Below are 22377 nucleotides of genomic sequence, written 5' to 3'. Positions count from 1 at the left end.
TAGCAAGTTCCTCAGCACTCAGAATTTTGACTTCACCTCCCATTTGAGTGTTTAGCTAGCCGACGTTCTACTTGTTTCTCTGGTTTTTTCATGCAGTTTCTCTATGTGCCTTGCATCCTATGATTTGCATAAACCGAATATGGAAAAGAGTTTACAGCCTACTGACTCCAGCTTGGGACCTAGGATCAGTGCCGGTCCTGCCGCCAATAGCACGTCCACTTGTCTCTTTGGCCTTGTCGCCTCATGTACCACATTCGAATGGTCGCTAAACAATGACATCCGCTCCATGAACAGCTGCTAATCTTGTTGAAGTTGTTGATATTCATTTTTTAGTTCAATAACGGCACTAGCAGTCGAGTTTTCGTAACTCTCCGTTGCAACCGTGGATGAGCAAAAGCGTCCTTTGTAATTTCCGTCGCATTGTTGGGTCAAAACCTGCGCTAGGTTGTGTCTTGCGATTTGTAGTTGGTTAACGTGAAGGCGTGGGATTTCTGCAGAGGGTACAAACACTCTCAAGTTCTTGAAAGAAGAAGCCACAAACACCATCATATCTGTGATGAACACCACTCCTCTTTCTAGCCAATTGTCTTGAATGAAGTCACCAGGTTTGAAGAGAATTAGCGATTATATGAGAAGATTTCGCGGTATTTTTAGCACTCACAAAGTTTCATCAAGCAGGATAAAAGACAAAGCTTAGACAAAGTAACCCAGAAAAATGATTTTGAACAAGAATGGTCTGCTATTTATATTATGCAATTTAAAAAACTAACCAATAAGATTGGTGCTCTTTGTGATTTCTTGGTTACTTTGACCTAGCTCCTTGCACAATAATATTTCATGCCTCTAAAATGTTTTCCTCTATAGATTGATTACACTACATAAAATTAGTATCATATTCGCATTCGTATATTTTGCATTGATATTCCAATCTTAAAAATTTATCATGCAACACTTTTGGAATCTATCTTAACACTATCTTAACACTTTTGGAATCTATCTTAACACTATCTTAAAAGTTTTTGGAATCCCATTCTGTCTCCTGATCGTCGTGTTGCTCTTGGATATCGACTCTGTTCGTCACCGTCAATTTTGTTCTGTTCGTCTGCAACGATCGCCGGTTGCTCTTCAATTGCATCGATTGCTGGTTCCTGCTCGGGTTTGATTTCGATAGCTCCTGGTTCTTCATCACCATTAATTTCAGGAATCGAGGCCATAAATTGAGGTGGTTCAGCGAAAATATCTTGTATGTCCCCACCAATGTTATCGTCCTCCCACATATCGTATACAGGCTCTCCAACTTGCCTCTGGATCTTCCGATCACGCTGCAGCAATGCATCATCTTCATCGTCGCTACTTGGGAAATTGTCCGCATCGTAACGTTGATTTTATTGTCTTTCTGCATTTCGCGTGGATCGACGCAGAGGCTGATCATCATTTTCTGATCGTGCTTTGAACGGTTTCAGTCTGTTATAGTGCACAATCTAATTTTTTTGTTCTTCTCGGAACAAATTTTGTATTTATTCTCATTATTTTTTCGTACAACGGTATATGGGCCAGTCCATGAGAGGAAGAACTTCTTTGACTTTGCCAATTGAGGCAAAAGTCACAACTGGTGGTCTTTCTGACACAGTTTTCCGTAGGTTATTTTGAAAAACTTGTCCTTCTGTTTTTGTTGTACTGCGCCTAGTGTCTCGCAAGCACACATATGGTTTTCCCAAAATTTCTCGTCCAAAAGTTGTGTGTACTTGCGAAAGTTGGGTGTATGTTCTGTGTCTGGTGGTTTGGCGAACAGTAAGTCAATCGGGTAGACGGCTTCGTCTCCAAACACTAGCGAGAAGGGAGTTTCTCCTGTCGACTTGTGGACAAAAGTGTTGTAAACAAACTGTACGTATGGAAGTATTGACTTCCATTTTCTTGAATTGTCAGAGCAGTATTTGCTGATCACATCTGCCAGAACTCTATTGTGACGCTCTACTCGCCCATTTCCTTGTTGGTGATACGGAGATGTCCGGGTTCTTTCTATGTTCAGATGGCTGCACAATTCAGTCATGATCTCGCTGCAGAAATTGTTCCTTGGTCTGTATGCAACATATTGGGGGATCCAAACCGCAGAACCCATTTCTCAACGAAAGCCTTTGCCACAACTGCAGCTGTTATTATTCAGTGAGGGAGAGTGATTACCTATTTCGTTATGACCAAAAAATTCAGTTATGACCATGATGTATTTGTTTCCCATATCTCGGTTACGCATAATTGATCCCAAGATATCGGCAGCTGCTTTCCCGAATTTTACTCCCACAGTGAATGGTTGCAACTCGGTTTTCTAAATTTCTGTCAACTGCTGATCGCGCAGCACATGGTTTGCAACTTTTGATCCATTTATCAATGTCCCTTCGCATCATGGGCCACCAGAACCGTTGTCGAGTTCTATCGAGTGTCTTGTGTAATGCAATGTGCCCTCCTTTTACATTGGAGTCCCCGGTAAACGTCACTCCCTTGGTTAGAGAAACTAAGGCATCGCTTAGCTCATATCCCATGTTGGTCACAATGGCATGTGCAAAAAGAACTTGCTCTTGTAGTTCGGATATAATTCTTGGAAGATACTCCATCTGCAAGTTGACTTTAAGCCCATCTCGATACGCTTGGGTTATCTTGAATCCCCAATGTGTTCCCATTTTTTCCCATCTCATTGATTTGGGTGACAAGCAAGTCCAGGTTTTGGTCGGTATTGATCCTGATGGTCTCGACACGAGTGCGCGTAGCGAATTCCTCAGTAATCAGAATTTTTACTGCAGCTCACGTGTGAATAATTAGCTAGCCCAAGTTCCAATTGTTTCTCTGGTTATCTTAATGTAGTTTCTCTATATGCCCTGCTTCCTTTCTTTTGCATAAAACGAATATGGAAAAGAGTTTACAGCCTACTGCCTCCAGCTTGGGACCCAGGATCAGTGCCACTTCTGCCGCCAATAGCACGTTCACTTGTCTGCTTAGCCTTGTCTCCTCATGTACCACCTTCGAATGGTCGCTAAACAATGACATCTGGTCCTTGAACAGCTAATAATCTTGTTGAAGTTGTTGACATTCGTTTTCTAGTTCAATAGCGGCACTAGCAGTCAAGTTTTTGTGAATTTCCGTTACAACTGTGGATCAGCAAAAACGTCCTTTGTAATTTCCGTCCCATTTTTGGCGCGAGTTTGTGTCTTGCGAGTTGTTGTTGTCTAACGTCAACGCATCAGAGTTCTGGAGAGGGTACAAACACTCTCATCGTCTCGAAAGAAGAAGCCACAAACACCCTCGTATTTGTGATGAACACCACTCCTGCTTCTAGCCAATGGTCTTGAAAGAAATCACCAGGTTTGAAGAGAATCAGCCAGTATATGAGAAGATTTTGCGGCATTTTTAGCACTCACAAAGTTTTATCAAGCAGGGTAAAAGTCAAAGCCTAGACAAAGTAACCCAGAAAAATGATTTGGAAAAAGAATGGTCTGCTATTTATACTAAGCAAGTTAGAAACTAACCAATAAGATTGGTGCTCTTTGTGATTTTTTGGTTACTTTGACCTAGCTCATTGTACAATAATAATTCATGCCTCTAAAATGTTTTCCTCTATAGATTGATTACACTACATAAAATTAGTATCATATTCGCATTCGTATATTTTGCATTGATATTCTAATGTTAAGAATTTATCAAGCAACATTTAAAGGCTTTTGGAATCCCATTCTGTCTCCTGATCGTCGTGTTGCTCTTGGATATCGACTCTGTTCATCACCGTCAATGTTGTTCTGTTCGTCTGCAACGATCGCCGGTTGCTCTTCAATTGCATCGATTGCTGGTTCCTGCTCGGGTTTGATTTCGATAGCTCCTGGTTCTTCATCACCATTAATTTCAGGAATAGAGGCCATAAATTGAGGTGGTTCAGCGAAAATATCTTGTATGTCCCCACCAATGTTATCGTCCTCCCACATATCGTATACAGGCTCTCCAACTTGCCTCTGGATCTTCCGATCACGCTGCAGCAATGCATCATCTTCATCGTCGCTACTTGGGAAATTGTCCGCATCGTAACGTTGATTTTATTGTCTTTCTGCATTTCGCGTGGATCGACGCAGAGGCTGATCATCATTTTCTGATCGTGCTTTGAACGGTTTCAGTCTGTTATAGTGCACAATCTAATTTTTTTGTTCTTCTCGGAACAAATTTTGTATTTATTCTCATTATTTTTTCGTACAACGGTATATGGGCCACTCCATGGGAGGTAGAATTTTTTTGACTTTGCCAATTGAGGCGAAAAGAGTCACACCTGTTGGTCTTTCTGATACGGTTTTCCATAGGTTCTTTTAAAAAAGTTGTCCTTATGTCTTTGTTGTACTGCGCCTAGTGTCTCACGAGCACACAAATGGGTTTCCCAAAAACTTCTCGTCCAAAAGTTGGATGTACTTGTGTACTGTATGTTCTGTTTCTGGTGGTTTGGAGAACAATAAGTCAATCGGGTAGACGGCTTCGTCTCCAAACACTAGCCAAACGGGAGTTTCTCCAATCGACTTGTGGACAGTTGTGTTGTACACAAACTCTACGTATGGAGGGATTGACTCTCATTCTCTTGGATTTTCAGAGCAGTATTTGCTGATCACATCTGCGAGAAATCTCTTGTGACGCTCTACTTGCCCATTTCCTTGTTGGTGATACGAAGAAGTCCTGGTTTTTTCTATGTTCAGGTGGGTGCACAATTCAGTCATGAGCTCGCTGCAGAAATTGGTTCCTTGGTCTGTATGCAACTTTGTGGGGGCTCCAAACCGCAGAACTCATTTCTCAACGAAAGCCTTTGCCACAATTGCCGCTGTTATTGTTGAGAGAAGGACAGTGATTACCTATTTCGTAAAATAATCAGTTATGACCAAGATGTATTTGTTTCCCATACCTCGGTTACTCATTATTGGTCCCAAGATATCGGCAGCCACTTTCGCAATTTGTACTCCCACAGTGATTGACTGCAACTCGGTTTTCTAAATTTCTGTCCACTGCTGATCGCGCAGCACATGACTTGCAATTTTTCATACATTTATCAATGTCTCTTCTCATCATGGGCCACCAGAACCGTTGTAGAGTTCTATCGAGTGTCTTGCGTAATGCAAAGTGCCCTCCTGTTACTTTGGAGTCCTGCAGTTGTTCTAGTATTTTGCGCTTTGCATCTTGTGGTACAGCGATAAGATCCTGATAACCGTCTTTGCCAGGGGTATACCACTTTCGTATGATTATACCATCTTTCATCATGAATTGCTCCCTATTATTCCACAACCTGATGACTTCAGGTCCCAGCTTCTGAGCTTGTACCCTTGTCATTGGGTTTACTCCAAAAGTACTACAGTTGTACTGTCTGTCTTTCAGTGGTATCGTAGCTTTTTGCAGAATCATGGCAATAGCCGGGTCTTCTCTTTGTTTAGCCCTGATTTCATCACTGCCAGCTCATCACTGCTAATGTGGTTCCACTGAGGCCACGATTTCTTCTGAATGCTCCGTTATTGCCAAAAGAAAAACCTCTGGTTCTCGCAATTTAGATATTGCCGTCTCCAAGTTCATGAGTTCCGGACAAGATCTAGTTGCTGCCTCTTCCTCGCCCACCTGCCACTCACGTTCCCTTGTTGTTTGTCGAGAAAGATCGTCTGCATTGCCAGGTTTCTCACCACGCCGGGGAACTACTTGGAAGTCAAACTCTTGCAACACCCCGATCATTCTGTATGTCATTCTGTCAGCGTTCTGACAAAAGAACCATTGTAAACTTGCGTGGTCTGTCCGAAATATAAAGGGAATACCCAGCAAATGGGTGCGGAACCACTTTATTACTTGAACAACCTCTTCTTTGTACTGTAGTTTACTTCGGTTCGCGTCAGCACGCGACTAGCAAAAACTAGTGGATTCTCCGTATTGCTGTCAAGATTCTACAGAATAACCGAAATGCTGTTGTTACTAGCGTCAGTTTCCAAAGCAAAAGGTCGGTCGTAATTTGGATGGCTCAAAATTGGTGCTCCGTTGAGTTTATTCTTGAGGTCTTCAAAAAAGCGCTGAAAATTTTCGTTCCAATAGAATGGCTGGTGCTTTTTAGTAAGCTCATGTAGAGTATTCGCTATACCCGCAATGTTTTTAACAAATCGTCTGTAGTAGCTACAGAAGCCAACGAATGATCGTACCTCCGTTGTATTAGTGGGTCCAAGTCACTTCAAGAGGGCGTGCAGTTTCCCCTCATCTGGCCTTATTCCATCCGCTCCAATGTGATATCCAAGGTGGGACACTACTCTTTGAATCAGCTTGCATTTTGAGGGCTTCAGTTTCAATCCAGCTGAGGCTAGCCTCCCCGTGAAGATGTTGAGGTGTTTGAGGTGCTCTTCAAGGTTCTGAGGTTCTGACTGTATATGCAGAAATCATCAGGAAAGGTGGTCACAAAATCAAACAGCTCTTCTTTGAACATTGATTCATGAGGCTCTGGAGAATTGCAGGCGCATTGCACAATCCGAACGGTAGCCGCTTGTACTCATAGTGATCCCTGTCTGGCATTGAGAAGGCTGTTTTTGGTGTCGCACTCTCAGTGAGTGGTACTTGCCTGTAGCCCGCTGCTAGGTCAACGGAGCTATAAAATTGGCCCCTTCTAGGCAATCCAAGATCTGATCAATTAATGGCAATGGAAATGCGTCCTTTTTGTTTATCGATTTGAATATGTGGAAATCTACACAGAAACGAGAAGTGCCATCCTTCTTTCCCACTAAGACCACTGGATCACACCTATCAGTTTTTGACGGTTGGATGATGTCTAAATCCAGCATCTATTGCACTTGTTTGTTAATCTCTGCCAACTTAACCGGGTTGGTTTTGTAAGCCGGTAGCTTGATTGGCGCATTGTAGCTGGTGTCAATGTTGTGCTCAACTAGGTTGGTCAGACACAATTCCTTGTCATCCTTTGCAAAATTGGCTCTTAAATTGTAGACAATCTGCTCCACTACTTCTTTCTGGTGGTTGTTGACCCCCTGTGCGTTCTCAAGGAGTGCCTCCTTGATCTCGTGATCCAGTGTACATCTTCGCTGATTGTGGAGAGCACCGCAGGGTTATGTTTATTGAATCTTTTTTCAAAAATTTCTGCAGGTGATTGGTTAGAGATGATCCAAAATCTAAGCTCAGAAACGCCAAATACCTTGATGATGAAATCGTGTACGATCTCTATGTTCAATCCAAGGAGCTTCAGGTCCTTCTTATCAATTCGAAGCTCAATTGTGTGGTATCTTTTGGCTTTGGTTCGAAGGTTTGCAAGCACGCGCCAAAGAGCTGTGTATAATACTTTCTCTCCCTGTTGACACCAGGGGTTAATGTAATAACATGTATTGGACCCCTTGTCCCAATGAAAAACTGCCCCTGATCGTTTTCCGAATAATTTGAAACGGAGTCCAAGTGCGTTGTCAGTTTCTATTAAAGTGTCCGGGCATCAGTTTCACCATTGGCATTCTGCGGCACTTTTCAAAAACAAAATCAAGGTTTGCGTACGCTAACCGATTGAGGTTTGGAATCTCGAATTCTTAAGATTGATCAGAGAGCCAGTTATTGTCCTCTAACTCCTTTCCGTTCTTTGGCCATGCAGTTTTCCTCACTTTGGCGATTAAGAACCCGCTTTGATGTTAATACTTGTGTCTGAATGTTTTTCCATGACTATTTTGCCATGGCCCCCGCCATCACACGAGTACATTGCAGGAATTGGCAGTAATGACTTCTTGGGCCGATTCATTTCCAAGACCAGAAAACTTCCTTGATACGCGTTTACCACGTTCTCCGAGATCTCAATCTCCACAGATAGTCTCCTGTAGGGCGCTATTTCTATTGCGTTTAGGCATCTGGCTGTCAAGAATCCTCCTTCGAAGCCACTCATCTCACTTGGCCCGTGGTCGATAGTGTTGTCAATCAATTCAGTCTTGAATACACAATCGAATGCCACAGCACTCGATTCAGTAGTGCCGGTAAAGAATCGATACTTGTGGAATTTGATCGAACATTGAATGGGCTTGAGGAAAGTTGTGCCAAAGATTAAGTCAACTGGCATTATCGGGGCTACCAGAAGTTCTGCATCGCACACAAACTTGCCGTTAATGCAAACTGGCGAAGTCTTTTTACCCATGAGTCGGATCTGCTTGCCTTCCGCATGATACATTCTCATGTCATACTTCTGTAGTGGCACGGGGTACTGTTCTGCTATCTCCTTGGACATGAGGTTTACCTCTCTGCCGGTGTCCACTATAGCTCTTCCTTCAGCTCCACCAATATCGTCTTTCAGTAGTATCGATGGGCCGCTAATTTCTCCCATTGAAGTTGCTTTCGAGGATCCGGGTCGTTTTGGTACAAAAACGGGTGACACATTGCTGGCTGGAGCAGTGCTGGGTGGATTATGTTCTCCCTCGGGCCGATCCTTGTTTAATTGTTCCTTCTTATTTGGACAGTTTCTTGAAAAGTGCCCTTTCTCATGGTACGCATATCACTCAATGTCTTGCTTCGCCCTTACGCTCCTTTCTGGTCGCTGAGGTTTCACTGCCTGGAAACCATTCTTCATGACCTGCATCATTTTCTTTCAGCATCTTAAGGGACTGCACAAGCAATGATTGAATCGAATTCAGAGCAGAACTTTTCCCAAGTCTGTGCCCTCAACGTCCACATATCGTACACCAACACCGCGGCGATGGTATCTCTGAGCCTCAAACTTGATCACTGCTTCTAGATTAACTGCTCTCTGGTATGCTGCGTTCAGCGTTGCGGGTTCCTCCCGCAGAAGGTGCCCCCTCACGTCTGGGTCCACCAATCCTTCTATATAGGTCTCTTTTCAGCCAAGTCTCTTGCATCTGCCGATAGAGCTGCATTGACCGATTCACTAACTTTCCGAACTCGTCGGTAGAAATCCACAATGTTCTCAGACTCCCCTTGTTGAGAGCTCTTGAATTCTGCCCTGGCAGTCCGCAAGTTTGAGTAGTTTCCGATCCTGCTCCTCAACTCATTGAGTTGAATCTGGATTTTTGATGCTGGGTGTCCTGCTTCCTGTTACAGGAACTGCGCCGGGAGAATTTAGTACTAGTCAATTGCATGATCAGTCAAACATGTTGGCAGAATTCTTCTTTGCTGAGCGTCATTCCACCCGTTCGCTTGACAAACAGCATGGAAATGTCTCGCCCAACGGTCGAAAGAGTTGAAGAACTTCGACGGGAACTTGCTGGGTACTTCGGTTTGGGGGCCTCCTGCCGCTGGAGCCACTGCAGCGCCACCACCTCCTCCCACTACAGCTCCCGGTTGTGCTATCTGAAGCTGGAAATTGTCTCCTTCTTCCTCACTGTAGCCTCTCTGGGACCATCACTGCAAGATTTCCTATTGCGTGCTCAAACACGTTCTCGGGAGCAAGAGCCTCCTTCTGCTGAGCCTCGCGCTCTTTTGATCTTCTCCCGGTTTCCTGTGTTTCTCCTCTGCAAGTGGGCAACCTCAAATCTGTTGTTGGCTACTGGACTAGGAAGAAGAGGAGAGTTGCAGCTAGAAGATTGAATTAAAGTCTTTTGGAGTGGGGAGCTGGAGAGAGGGCCAAGTCCGTTGTTGAAGCTCCAAAAAGTCTGAAAAAACTGATTTTGAATTTTTCAGAGTCCCCCTTTTTTCCTACTTTTCCAAATGCCTTAAGTTTAGCCAATCGAAAGCATTGACGTCAGAACTCTGCTTCTTTTCTTTTTATAATACATACCGCATGGAGCATGAACTTGGAATTAACGGCCCTATCTCAGGATCTTTTCTTATTTGGTTTATGCATACAAATTTCAATCAGAATCACATTACCATTTTTCAAGTACATTACGTTTTAATAAATTGCACACATGTGTTTCTACTAAATGAGGGGTATGAAATTGGTACTTCATAAGAAAGGATAATATAAATTGTTTTAAGGTGTAACCAACCATCTGAGCCTCGCTTCCTTGCTGATTTTTGTTACTTAATTCAAACTACATTTTCTATTCATTATTTGCTTCTATATTTTGTTTGGTTTGACGATTTGATGGATCTTGGATCAACTACAACTGGAAACAATCAACAGAGCAAGAATTCAGCAAGATCTTTTGGCCAGTAAGAAAAGAAAAACAGAACTTAAAAGACAATTTTAGACTGCATATAAGTATACTTTGTTCATATATGTTGGTGAATTAATCTTGTTTTAACTTATTCCTTTAGTCAACCGAAAAGCACTTGACTCAGGCATATTTCCAATTATAGTATTTGAGGCTATGCAACAATTATTTTAGTCTTAAATTGCGTCCATTTTTCGATTCTACAAGTTGTTTCTAACCAATTACTCCAGTGTTTTGGTTGGAAAATGCAAAAAAAAATTTGTTGGTGGAATTTCATCAGCAGCTTAAGCAATTACTAGATTTATCTTCACAGGTCATTTCCGCCCTGTTTCTGCGGCCAAGCCGGCCCATTAAATGACCAATTTTGCTTCAACCCCTGAACTCATTTAGACAGTCTATGAGTGTCAGTGCGAATGAGGTTGAAGTCATGTATTCATCGAGAAACATTGGTGGTATCCCCGCAAACTGATTGGTCACAGATACCAGCTGTTTCGAATGAAGATCTTGCATCCACTTTTTCGGAGTCTCACAAAAAGCTTTTTCCGGTTGGTTCCTGTTTCCTCAATATCTGTTATCTGAGCCTGAGTGCCAACACAGGAGCTTGTAATTCTACGCGCAACATCACATTTCCTAATGATAAAAGCAATTTCAACTACATTCTAATTGCACCTTGAACGTAATCATGGAGCTGTGCACATGTTGTCTTCGGATAAAAATGAAGTGGCAAGTCTTTTCGAACGGATTACAGAAGTATCTTCGATCAATACATCCTTGTGTTATAGAGATGGAAGTTGATCTTTCCATTTCAGAAAATTTCCAAAGTTTTTCTCAGGTCGTCCGTATTGTTTCAGCAATCTAATCAATAGAATCTTGACGGCTTCCAACAGTTCAGTTGGATCGAAACCTGATAAAACTGATGAACCAATTTTTCTTGGCGCAATCGGTTCGCGTATTTCACTTTTTGCTCCTCTGCAGACTTGAAGACTGACATGATTGTCCACTGCGTAACTTAAACTGAAAAGACATCACTTTCAGGTACCACTTCAATGAGTTTGATACTATTTTTGGACCGACATTTGTCCACAAATTCCTCCAAAGAATCTTCCTCCTTGCTCAGCCAACTTGTAATTTCAAAAACAAATTTACATCAAAACGGTTGATGTTCTTTGAATAGTTTAAATGCTATTTCTGTTTTGTGGACTGAGTTTTACAGAATCATCCATTAGGAATTTGTTGGCTATGGGCTCTAAATTTTTCTGAAACTCTTCTTCCTTTTCATTTGAGACAATTATCAGGCCTCTGTAGGCATTTTGCGTGGACATCTTGCATCAAAACTGGGGGAATGATATTCGCAAAAACCACATACTGGTTCACTGATAACAGGTCGCCACTAAAAATTCAATCAACTTCTCTCTACATTTGTTAAGTTAACCCGTAGAAACATTTGGTCGATGTCCGCAGTTATAGCAATAGGCCTTTCCTGGAATCTGAAGATTGTTTCAATTAAAAGTTGAAGCAAGGCAGCTCCCGCGGATGGTTCATTGTTCCAACAAACATGCCTGTCTGTGTAAGGATGAGCTCTTACTTAACCATAGCTCCAGGTTGACCATAGCCTGACCAATGTTGGCTGCAATGATGGTATCACGTGAAAGTTTCAGACGCAAAAAAAGTGGCCATAGTCACCAAAAAAAGAGCATTCATGCTCACTAAAAGAACAGTCTGAGATGTGGGGAATAATAGAGTCCAGGCCTCCCTTGAAAAGCATTGCGCTTCTGGATGGTATGATTTGGTTTGAACGTATGTTCACCAAATAAATACAATTATTACATGCCCAAATTAAGATGCGACGTTAAAAACACTAAGAAATTCTACAAATGTTTTGTTTCTCAACAAGATGATGGCCCAAATAATGAAACTTCCCTGAAATTCTCATTTACTTTTTATACTTTATGTCGATGGTTTGTCGTTACCTTTATTTTCAATTCTGGATTTTTCTTTATAATCGTTTTTTGAAAAGTCAGTGCGCCTCTAATGCCGTACTAAATTTTATAATGGGTTTTGATTCGGATCTGAATGGTGGATTGCGACTTTGGGCGGTTCTCCAGTTGTAACTATTGTTTCACCCATTTTTTCGGAGCTTGGTGCTCTTTGATCAACTGATTAATACCACTTTGACGAATATTTCTCTACGACCAACCAAATTTGATTCATTTTAGCAAGACTTGTTAGTTCGGGTGGATGCAAATACAACAATTTGACAATCCTAGCCAATTATGAGGCCAGTCACTGTCCAACGCAACTATGTTAGAAAAATTCTGTTGTTTTTCTAAACCGGTAGTAAAGAGGGCGTTTTTTATTATATACGTCCGGTCGCACGATTAATTCAACCACTTTTGGTTACATTTTATGTTCGGTAGAGCAGACACATGGTGAAATTTATGTTTTAATTCTTCTCATTCAATAGACGTGTTGATCAGATACACACACAAATTGGAGTACGCTGCTGTCGATCATTTTTTAGAGTGCTGACCCTTAGATGACACCGAAACCTTCTCTTTGTGCCTATAAGCGTTGATTATGATGTTTTTCAGTGACTTTAAACATTATATCTTCCCCGGCAGAATGAAGTTTTTCCTTCAGACGCTTGTCGACAATCAGCACTACAGAACCGCTGTGATAACTCTGTTCGAACCACTTTCTACATTGGTTGAAACTGAAGGAAGCTAGTGACTTCGTTGCAAGGTAAGATAGGAGCTGAGCACTCCTTTGATAACTGAATACAAAACCCAAAAATATTTTCCAGTTGAAGTAATCTGTTTTATTTCTTTGCGGAGTCATTGATTCCACATGTGGGATTTTGCATCCTTTGGCTGCTTGTTTTTTACCGAGGACACAACAACGAACGGACCAATACCAAACGATTAGATGGGTTTCTAAATTTGAACACAAGAAAGTTGCTAATTTTGTGAGCCTAGTAAGAAAAATGACCTGATTCATTAGGCTTTAGTTTTTTCACGTTTCGAATTACAGTAACGTCTGATCTTTTTGTTTTTTTATTTGTCTCTGTGGAGCTTCCTTGTTTGTTTATTGTTTATCGTTAGTATCATATTTTCTCTCTTCAAAATTATGTTTGATGCTGTGAAAATTTCTTCGTGGTGGACAAAAACTGTTCGAGCCAGCCATATCACAAGGTCATCAACTCTGGCTAGGATTTTTCTTTTTCATTTACAAAAGATACCATTTTTTCAGGACTGTAGGTAGGTTTTTATTGTCATATAGAGTATAGAATTTGATTCCAAGTCACCACTGTTTGTACTCTCTGAATACATTCAACAGTTTTTAAGTAACACATGAGAAGCTTAATTAAACCATCAATTGAGCCACAATTACGTGCGTTCTTCAAAATTTCTTTTCAAGTAACATCTAGGCAGCTGAGTATCCCCACAGTGATTCTGGAATTTTTATCGTGTAAGATCTGATAAGATGCTGATCAAAAATCTTTATCGTGTAAGATCTTATCTGGTCTTACACGATAAAAATTCTGCCCTACGTGAAGTTTAATCGCGTAAGATCTGATAAGATATTTATCAGATCTTATAAGATAATAATTCATTTTGCCGAATTGTCGTCCTATAAGATCTGATAAGTATCTTATCAGATCTTGCACGATAAAAGTTCACGTAGGGCTGAATTTTTATCGTGTAAGATCTGATAAGACACGTTTTAATGATTTCAGTATACCCGTATAACGTAGTAAAGTTCTTATGAAAGTAAAAAATAATCGGTCAACTAACCAATTTCGAAACGAAAAATGTTTGTTAATTCTATTTTGACGGCAGTATAATTCTGAATCTTAAGTAGGATCTTAAACGATAAAAATTCTCAAATGTCGGGGGTCCATTAGGAGAACTGGAACCTTTGCCTTATCGGTGATCACGAATTTCAAATTGCTCATTTTTTCGGGGTTTTTAATGAACCGCTTCAATTAGCAATTAGATACTTGACCCTTTCAGCCATTCTTGTCGATTCGAGTATCATCGGTTCAAGATCTGAGGGTTGTGTAGCTAGTGTTTTGTTGAGGTTCTATTTCCTATGAAGATATAAGTTTTTTCTTTATAATGGGAGTTGAGACAGCTACTTGTTGTAGCGGCGTAGAAGCAGGATAAAAAATAACTGATAATGTAAGTGATATAGCAAAGGTCACGCTTTAATTTAGCGTTTTTAAGTAAACTTTTTTAACTTCTAAATCCTTAAGGCCAGGTTTTTTGCTTGAGAGCAGTTTGGTCAGCACTGTTCAACTGTAACACATGAGTGGGAGAACAATGGTATGGCCCAAACGTAATGGCTCCTCACAAAGTTTGAAGTGAGTTTTGTACCGCAGATTAGTTAAGCGTTTCAGTTCAGATAATCTCTGACTACGCCATTGTAATCATATAATCGGTGTAACTAATGTAACTCATTTGAAGATATTCTCAAAAATAAAAACAAAATTGCAAATTCTGCATTCATTTCATTAGTACTCCAATGTTTGCATTTATAGAACGACTAGTTTGACTTGACCTCAAAAGCAATGTTTTTACAAGACTAAAATTTGCAGCGCCCAATGACAGTTGCGTTCTGCGAAATTGAAAACAAGCTCTCTAAGGCAATCCGTTGTTAGAAAGTTTAATTATTTTCTCTGGATATTTTTCCGTTAATTTTGGAAAGACGAACACCGCATCAGACATCAACATTCAAATTATTGTGATTTTGATATTTGTTCAAATTTGAATTAGTCATTGCAATAAATCATTGCGGTCACTTAAATTGACCTTTCTCAGGTCAATTTAAAATATCGTTAATTGCAATACTTTTTGTTGAAGCAAAAAAGTCTACATGTTTGTGTCTTTTATGAAATTTCAGCTTTCATTTTTTTAAAATGCTGGAGGTAGGCTATTTCCTTGCTTTGGCGTAATTTGATACTTTGCTATCCTCTTTAGATTTTCATAGCGATGGGAAATTTCTTAAGCCACATTTTGAGATAATTAAATTTTTCTACGTCTTCATTTCTACTTTGAAAACGCGTTTTTTTCTTTCTTTCGGGTCAACGAAATTCCAGCCCAAGGTTATTACACACACAAAATGATACGTCTTTCCCTGGAGCTTTGAAATTGTACTGCGTCAATTTTGTATAAAAGACATGGTGCCATTTTCTATTGAATCTGAAAAAACCTGTGATACTTTTACTGCAAACTGTTTGGCATCTGACTCATTTTTTCATCTTGAGAGCACTACTGCTTTCAGGGCGTTGCAAATTGGGGAAAAATGCTTTTACACTCCCGAATATTTTTACAGATGGGTAAAGCAGCCGAACCACCCACAAAGCCCTTAAAACGAAATTTTGAAATTGTTGTGTATGATTAGTTTTAATCAGTTGAAACTTTTTAGTTCAAATATCCCGAATTTCTGCCATTGTAGTTGAAGTACCGATGAAGAAGTATTTTTTCGAAAAAAAGCATTAATACGATGCAAAAAGCATATATAGTTCTATATAAAACACGAAAAATTCTGAGTAAGATGTCGCAATGATTAACGAGAATCATGTCTGATCTCTCTATGGTTGCTAACAATTCGTTCAGCCACTGCATTGCCGATGGAAAGCTAAGTAGTGCCCCCCAAGAAGCATTGTTACTCAAAGACAATTGTTAACGGAAACTGTATTGATACAAACACAGTGAGAAAATTTGTCTTCAACTTTAATTTTAGCTAGTGGGGTAAGCGGGTTCACAACTGTGTTTCCCATAATTTAGAAAGCCCCAACAGCTTAGACGCATTAATGTGCTTAGGATTGATCTAATGTAGACCAAAATCGACGTTTCTGATTGGCCTTACTAGGTTATATAGATTATAAAAAATTTTGTGCGCGTACTTTTCCGGGCTGATAAGAAGTGAAAGTTTTACTTTAGTTGGTTTAAGCCTGAAAAAGTGCCTTGAAATATTTCATGTTGCTGCTAATTTTGTCATGATCTTTTATTGCTTACTAATAAACAGTTAATCATCTTTGGTGGTTAAGAATTTAATGATTCTATGGTGCTCAATGCTAGTATATTCTAAAAAAGTACATTATCAAAAAAAAATCTAGGTAAATTTATTTAAGAACACAGATTTTAAATTGTCGATCAAACTACATTTTCTGCTGGTCTCAAAATTTTTGGTCAACTTCAGAAGACGCGTAATTATTTTCAATTAACTAAACACAAGTTCGCGTTAACCTAAAACCAGAATGAAGCGAAAGAGTTGCACGCAAGCAAAGTATTTAGATCAGCTTTTCACGCTGTAAAATTTCTGACATAGATTTGAAAGTATGCAGTTACATCGGAGAGCATAGTAATAACTTCATTTGACTTTTATCAGTCTATTCAGCGTTATTTCTAAGACAAAAAAGTCAAAAGCGCCCTTATCAACCCATAGTGTTCATAAATTAGGATATGGAGACATTCATAGGTAGTTATCGTAGTAATCCTGTTCATATAATAAGCATTAGCTTTTACTCTGAATAGTGCTTGGTAAGACGTCTGCGAAACAGCAGCTGGTAATAGTTAAGATCATAAAAGTTTTCTTTAGTAAACCTTCGTTGTTCGGAGAAAAGTGAACCACGCCATTTTTGAGTCTGACGTCGTAGCTGCAAACTTTCTTCTGAAACTAATAGGATGCATTGAAAACCTTAAATGATTTAAGACAGTTTTTCTTTTCGATTGTTTTGCTTTAACAATAGAGGAACTGTTAACATCAATATTTTTAAAAGCCAACAACTCATGAACAATTTGTTCAAGCTTTTTTGTTATGCAAATTTTTTTTCCACATTGTTTCATATTCTTTTTTGTTTCATATCTGTTTCGTTTCTGTCGCCTTTCTCTGTCTTTTCATAGCCATCAATCGAGGATCAGTTATCAATCAGTAAGTCAACAATGGGATTAATGCTGGCTGTTAGAACCGCTGAACAAATAAATCAACTCCAACAAATTCAAATTAAAAAAACAAGTCAAGAACTGCAAAGAAACGCGAACACATCTGCAGATTTTGTTTCTATGAAAACGAACAAATTTTTTCTTTTTCTGATTTGAAATTTACTGGTTGACGTCTAAAAGTAGACTGTTTCTTGAGCTCATTCAATTTTCAAAATTAAATTGCTATGTTCTATATTCATGGGAGTTTTTGTCCTCAGTTCAAATCCTATTGTTTTCTTTTGCATGAAAAATGCCTATATATTTGATTTTTGACTGACAACCAAACATTAAGCAAGAAATGTATTTAGAAAAGACTAAATTCTAGTTGGTTTTTTATTTCACTATTAATGAAAAAGCCAAATTTAAGTCCCGAAATCCTGGAGAAATTCGGACAGTTTTTTGTTTCGATTGCTTTGTTTTAACAAAATTGGAGTTGTGAAAACAATGTTTTACATTACCAAAAACTCACGAAGAATTTGGTAATACTTTTGTTGTCTCGCGTAAATTGTTTTCTTTATGATTTTCATTTTTTTTCTTTTTTTTTTATTGCGGTTATTTTTGTTCTGTTCTATATTTAAAGTTATTTGCCCTTGACTTAAATCTTCCTTCTTATTTTGCTTGCAAAACTGTTTGCTGTTTAATTGATTATAGAAACAAGTCAAGAATTTAGGCGCAAAAATTTAGTGCAACATGTATTCAAATTAAGAGGAATTTCAATTTGTATGTTTTACTTTGTATGTTTACAAATTTCGTGAAAAATTCAGACTCAAGGCCTGAAGCCTCATAATCATTAATGCATTGATTTTAAAAATTGGTATATGTCAAGAAGCATTACACAATTTGAGAAAAAATGTTCCTGATAATTGTTTAAATATCAAAAATCTTGTTCAATTGTCTTTTACAACTTATAAAAAACGAGAAAACTTTTTAATAGAGGCTTTTCTGTTTTAGAAGAAATGCTCTTCTGTAATGAAAACCGGAAAATTTCAAATCGCATATTGAAAACCTCAGATATTAGATTTTTTGCTGATTTTTTTCTTTTTAGTTTTGTGACAATCTTTTTAACAACGAGTAGTACCTAAAGAATAACTGTCCGGTCAAATTTTTCTTTTACAATTAGCATTAACAGGGATAACTACCCGTGAGTTTATGTTATCAAACCATTTTTCTTGACCAAACCATTATGTTATCAAACCATTTTATTTGCCAAAAAATGCTGGGCGTTTGATTAGTTGGAATTACGATTGCTACGCACCTTCTTGATTCTTGTTTTTATCGTTTTAATATGCAAAGTTCTTGTTTTTTTTTGCTGTTTTATGGTTATAATTATCATAAACACTAGTCAGAAGTTGACTGTTGATCCGATATAATGGAACATATTTTTTAATTAAATTTAGTCATCTACACAAGAAAGACCAATTTTTTGTTGATAGCATTTAAAAGATTCAATATTTCAACGCTCAGTAAGACTTCTGAGAATCAGGATTTAGCTGTATCTAGCAATATTTTAGATAAATCATTTCATGTAATATTGTGTATTTTTGGATGTCCTCCGTTGGTATTACAAGTAAGACTTTTTTCGTCTGTTTTCATCTTTTAATTTTCTCAGCTCAAGATGTTTTTTAAATGAACATTTGCTGCTCGGAAAAAACGCATTGCGATTCCTATGCTTGCGAAGGCGTAGCTGCAGTAGATATATTTTTAAAAATAATAGGATGCATTGAAAAAGTTGGAAGCAATAAGACACTTTTTTGTCTTGATTTTGCCTCAACAAAAATGGATTTGTAAAATACAATAATTTCAATTGGAAAGGACTCACGAAGAATTCGGCTAAGTTTTTTGTGATGCAAAAAAGTTATGTTTGCTTGTTTTCACATTCTTTTCTGTTTGGTATCTGTTTCATTACCGTTTTATTTATCTGTTCTTCCATTGCCATCACTCGAAGATCAGTTATCAACCAGGAGGTCCATAATTGGATTAATAGTGGCTGACAGAACTGCTGACAAAATAAAAAAAATCAAATAAATTCAGGTAAAAAAGTCAAGCACAGCAAAAAAAAGATGAATACATCTAAAGATATTCATTCTATGAAAACAAACAAAACTTTTTTTTCTGATTTGAAATTTACCGATTGACGTCTAAAAGTAGACTGTTTCTTGAGCTCATTCAATTTTCAAAATTAAATTGCTATGTTCTATATTCATGGGAGTTTTTGTCCTCAGTTCAAATCCTATTGTTTTCTTTTGCATGAAAAATGTCTATATATTTGATTTTTGACTGACAACCAAACATTAAGCAAGAAATGTATTTAGAAAAGACTAATTTCTAGTTGGATTTTTACTTCACTATTAATGAAAAAGCCAAATTTAAGTCCCTAAATCCTGGAGAAATTGCTTTGTTTTAACAAAATTGGAGTTGTGAAAACATTGTTTTACATTACCAAAAACTCACGAAGAATTTGGTAATACTTTTGTTTTCTCGCGTAAATTGTTTTCTTTATGATTTTCATTTTTTTTCTTTTTTTTTCCATTGCGGTTATTTTTGTTCTGTTCTATATTTAAAGTTATTTGCCCTTGACTTAAATCTTCCTTCTTAATTTGCTTGCAAAACTGTTTGCTGTTTAATTGATTATAGAAACAAGTCAAGAATTTAGGCGCAAAAATTTAGTGCAACATGTATTCAAATTAAGAGGAATTTCAATTTGTATGTTTTACTTTGTATGTTTACAATTTTCGTGAAAAATTCAAACTCAAGGCCTGAAGCCTCATAATCATTAATGCATTGATTTTAAAAATTGGTATAGCTCAAGAAGCATTACACAATTTGAGAAAAAATGTTCCTGATAATTGTTTAAATATCAAAAATCTTGTTCAATTGTCTTTTACAACTTATAAAAAACGAGAAAACTTTTTAATAGAGGCTTTTCTGTTTTAGAAGAAATGCTCTTCTGTAATGAAAACCGGAAAATTTCAAATCGCATATTGAAAACCTCAGATATTAGATTTTTTGCTGATTTTTTTCTTTTTAGTTTTGTGACAATCTTTTTAACAACGAGTAGTACCTAAAGAATAACTGTCCGGTCAAATTTTTCTTTTACAATTAGCATTAACAGGGATAACTACCCGTGAGTTTATGTTATCAAACCATTTTTCTTGACCAAACCATTATGTTATCAAACCATTTTATTTGCCAAAAAATGCTGGGCGTTTGATTAGTTGGAATTACGATTGCTACGCACGTTCTTGATTCTTCTTTTTATCGTTTTAATATGCAAAGTTCTTGTTTTTTTGCTGTTTTATGGTTATAATTATCATAAATACTAGTAAGAAGTTGACTGTTGATCCGATATAATGGAACATATTTTTTTATTAAATTTAGTCATCTACACAAGAAAGACCAATTTTTTGTTGATAGCATTTAAAAGATTCAATATTTCAACGCTCAGTAAGACTTCTGAGAATCAGGATTTAGCTGTATCTAGCAATATTTTAGATAAATCATTTCATGTAATATTGTGTATTTTTGGATGTCCTCCGTTGGTATTACAAGTAAGACATTTTTCGTCTGTTTTCATCTTTTAATTTTCTCAGCTGAAGATGTTTTTTAAATGAACATTTGCTGCTCGGAAAAAACGCATTGCGATTCCTATGCTTGCGAAGGCGTAGCTGCAGTAGATATATTTTTAAAAATAATAGGATGCATTGAAAAAGTTGGAAGCAATAAGACACTTTTTTGTCTTGATTTTGCCTCAACAAAAATGGATTTGTAAAATACAATAATTTCAATTGGAAAGGACTCACGAAGAATTCGGCTAAGTTTTTTGTGATGCAAAAAAGTTATGTTTGCTTGTTTTCACATTCTTTTCTGTTTGGTATCTGTTTCATTACCGTTTTATTTATCTGTTCTTCCATTGCCATCACTCGAAGATCAGTTATCAACCAGGAGGTCCATAATTGGATTAATAGTCGCTGACAGAACTGCTGACAAAATAAAAAAAGTCAAATAAATTCAGGTAAAAAAGTCAAGCACAGCAAAAAAAGATGAATACATCTAAAGATATTCATTCTATGAAAACAAACAAAACTTTTTTTTTCTAATTTGAAATTTACCGATTGACGTCTAAAAGTAGACTGTTTCTTGAGATCATTCAATTTTGATGAATAAAATTAAATTGTTTTTTTTTCTATGTACAGGGGATTTTTGCCCTCAATTCAAATCCTATTGTTTAATTTTGCATGAAAAAATTACCATATATTTAACTTTTGACTGACACAGGAACATTAAATAGGATCTTTTTTTTAAAAGGTTGATTTCAGATTGTTTTTATTCTTTTTTAGCGCTATTAATTGTTTTAGAACTATTAATAAAAAATCCAAACTTAAGGCTCAACACATTGAAGAAATTAAGATAGTTTTTCCTTTCGATTGTTTTGCCTTAACAAATATGTTGAAAAACAATATTTTTAATTACCAACAACTCACAAAGAATTTGGCCATGTTTTCTTGTCTCGTGTAAATTGTTTTTTTTTCTTTTTCAATTTTTATGTTTTTCATAAAGCGATTACTATTGTTCTGTTCTGTATCAAGAAGTTTTTGCAATCCTCTGTTCTGAAATCCTCTTTTTTATTTTGCATGCCAAATTGTTTGATTGATTTTAGAAAAAATTCAAGAATTCAGGGGCAAAAATTGAGTACAACATAAAATTGAGTTCTTTTATTTCAATTTTCATGAAAAATGCAAACCAAAGGCGCGAAGCCAAATAATTATAAACGTATTGATTTCAAAAGAATGGTATATGTTGAGAGACATTACAGAAAAATTGTTCCTGATAGTTGTTTAACTGTTAAAATTTCTTGTTTAATTGTCACATCCAACTTTGGAAAAATGAAAATTACTTTTTAATCGAAGGGCGCAAAATTTCCAATTGAATATAGCAATTTAATTTATTTGATTTTTTGCTGTAAATTTTTTTTCCTTTTTATTTTTGTAACAATTGATTTAACAACATGTACTACTTAAAAAAATAACCGTCTGGTCAAACTGTTCTTTTATAATTAGCATTAGTAAGCTTAACTACTTGTGAGGATATGTCACCAAACGATCTGCTTTTTTTGCTTAGAAAAGCTGGGCGTTTGATTAGTTGGCGTTACGTATGCTAACACGCGTTCTTAAAAAAATGTTTAATATATGAAGCAGAAATAAAAAACTGAGTTTTTTCTTTTTCTTATAATAAAACGTACCTTGATTACTAGTAAATGTTGATTT

General features: G+C 37.4%; 1 protein-coding gene across 8 annotated transcripts in view; it reads left to right on the top strand.

Moving 5' to 3' along the window:
- Positions 1-22377, top strand: part of LOC142339873 (uncharacterized) — a 345440-nt gene that overhangs the window by 142259 nt on the left and 180804 nt on the right. The gene's annotated exons all lie outside the window — the stretch shown is intronic.

Source organism: Convolutriloba macropyga, chromosome 1, assembly GCF_964194025.1.
Source record: "Convolutriloba macropyga chromosome 1, txConMacr16.3, whole genome shotgun sequence".
Classification (NCBI taxonomy): Eukaryota; Metazoa; Xenacoelomorpha; order Acoela; family Convolutidae; genus Convolutriloba; species Convolutriloba macropyga.
Note: the sequence above shows the minus strand (reverse complement) of the source record. Positions and strands in the feature narration are given on the sequence as shown.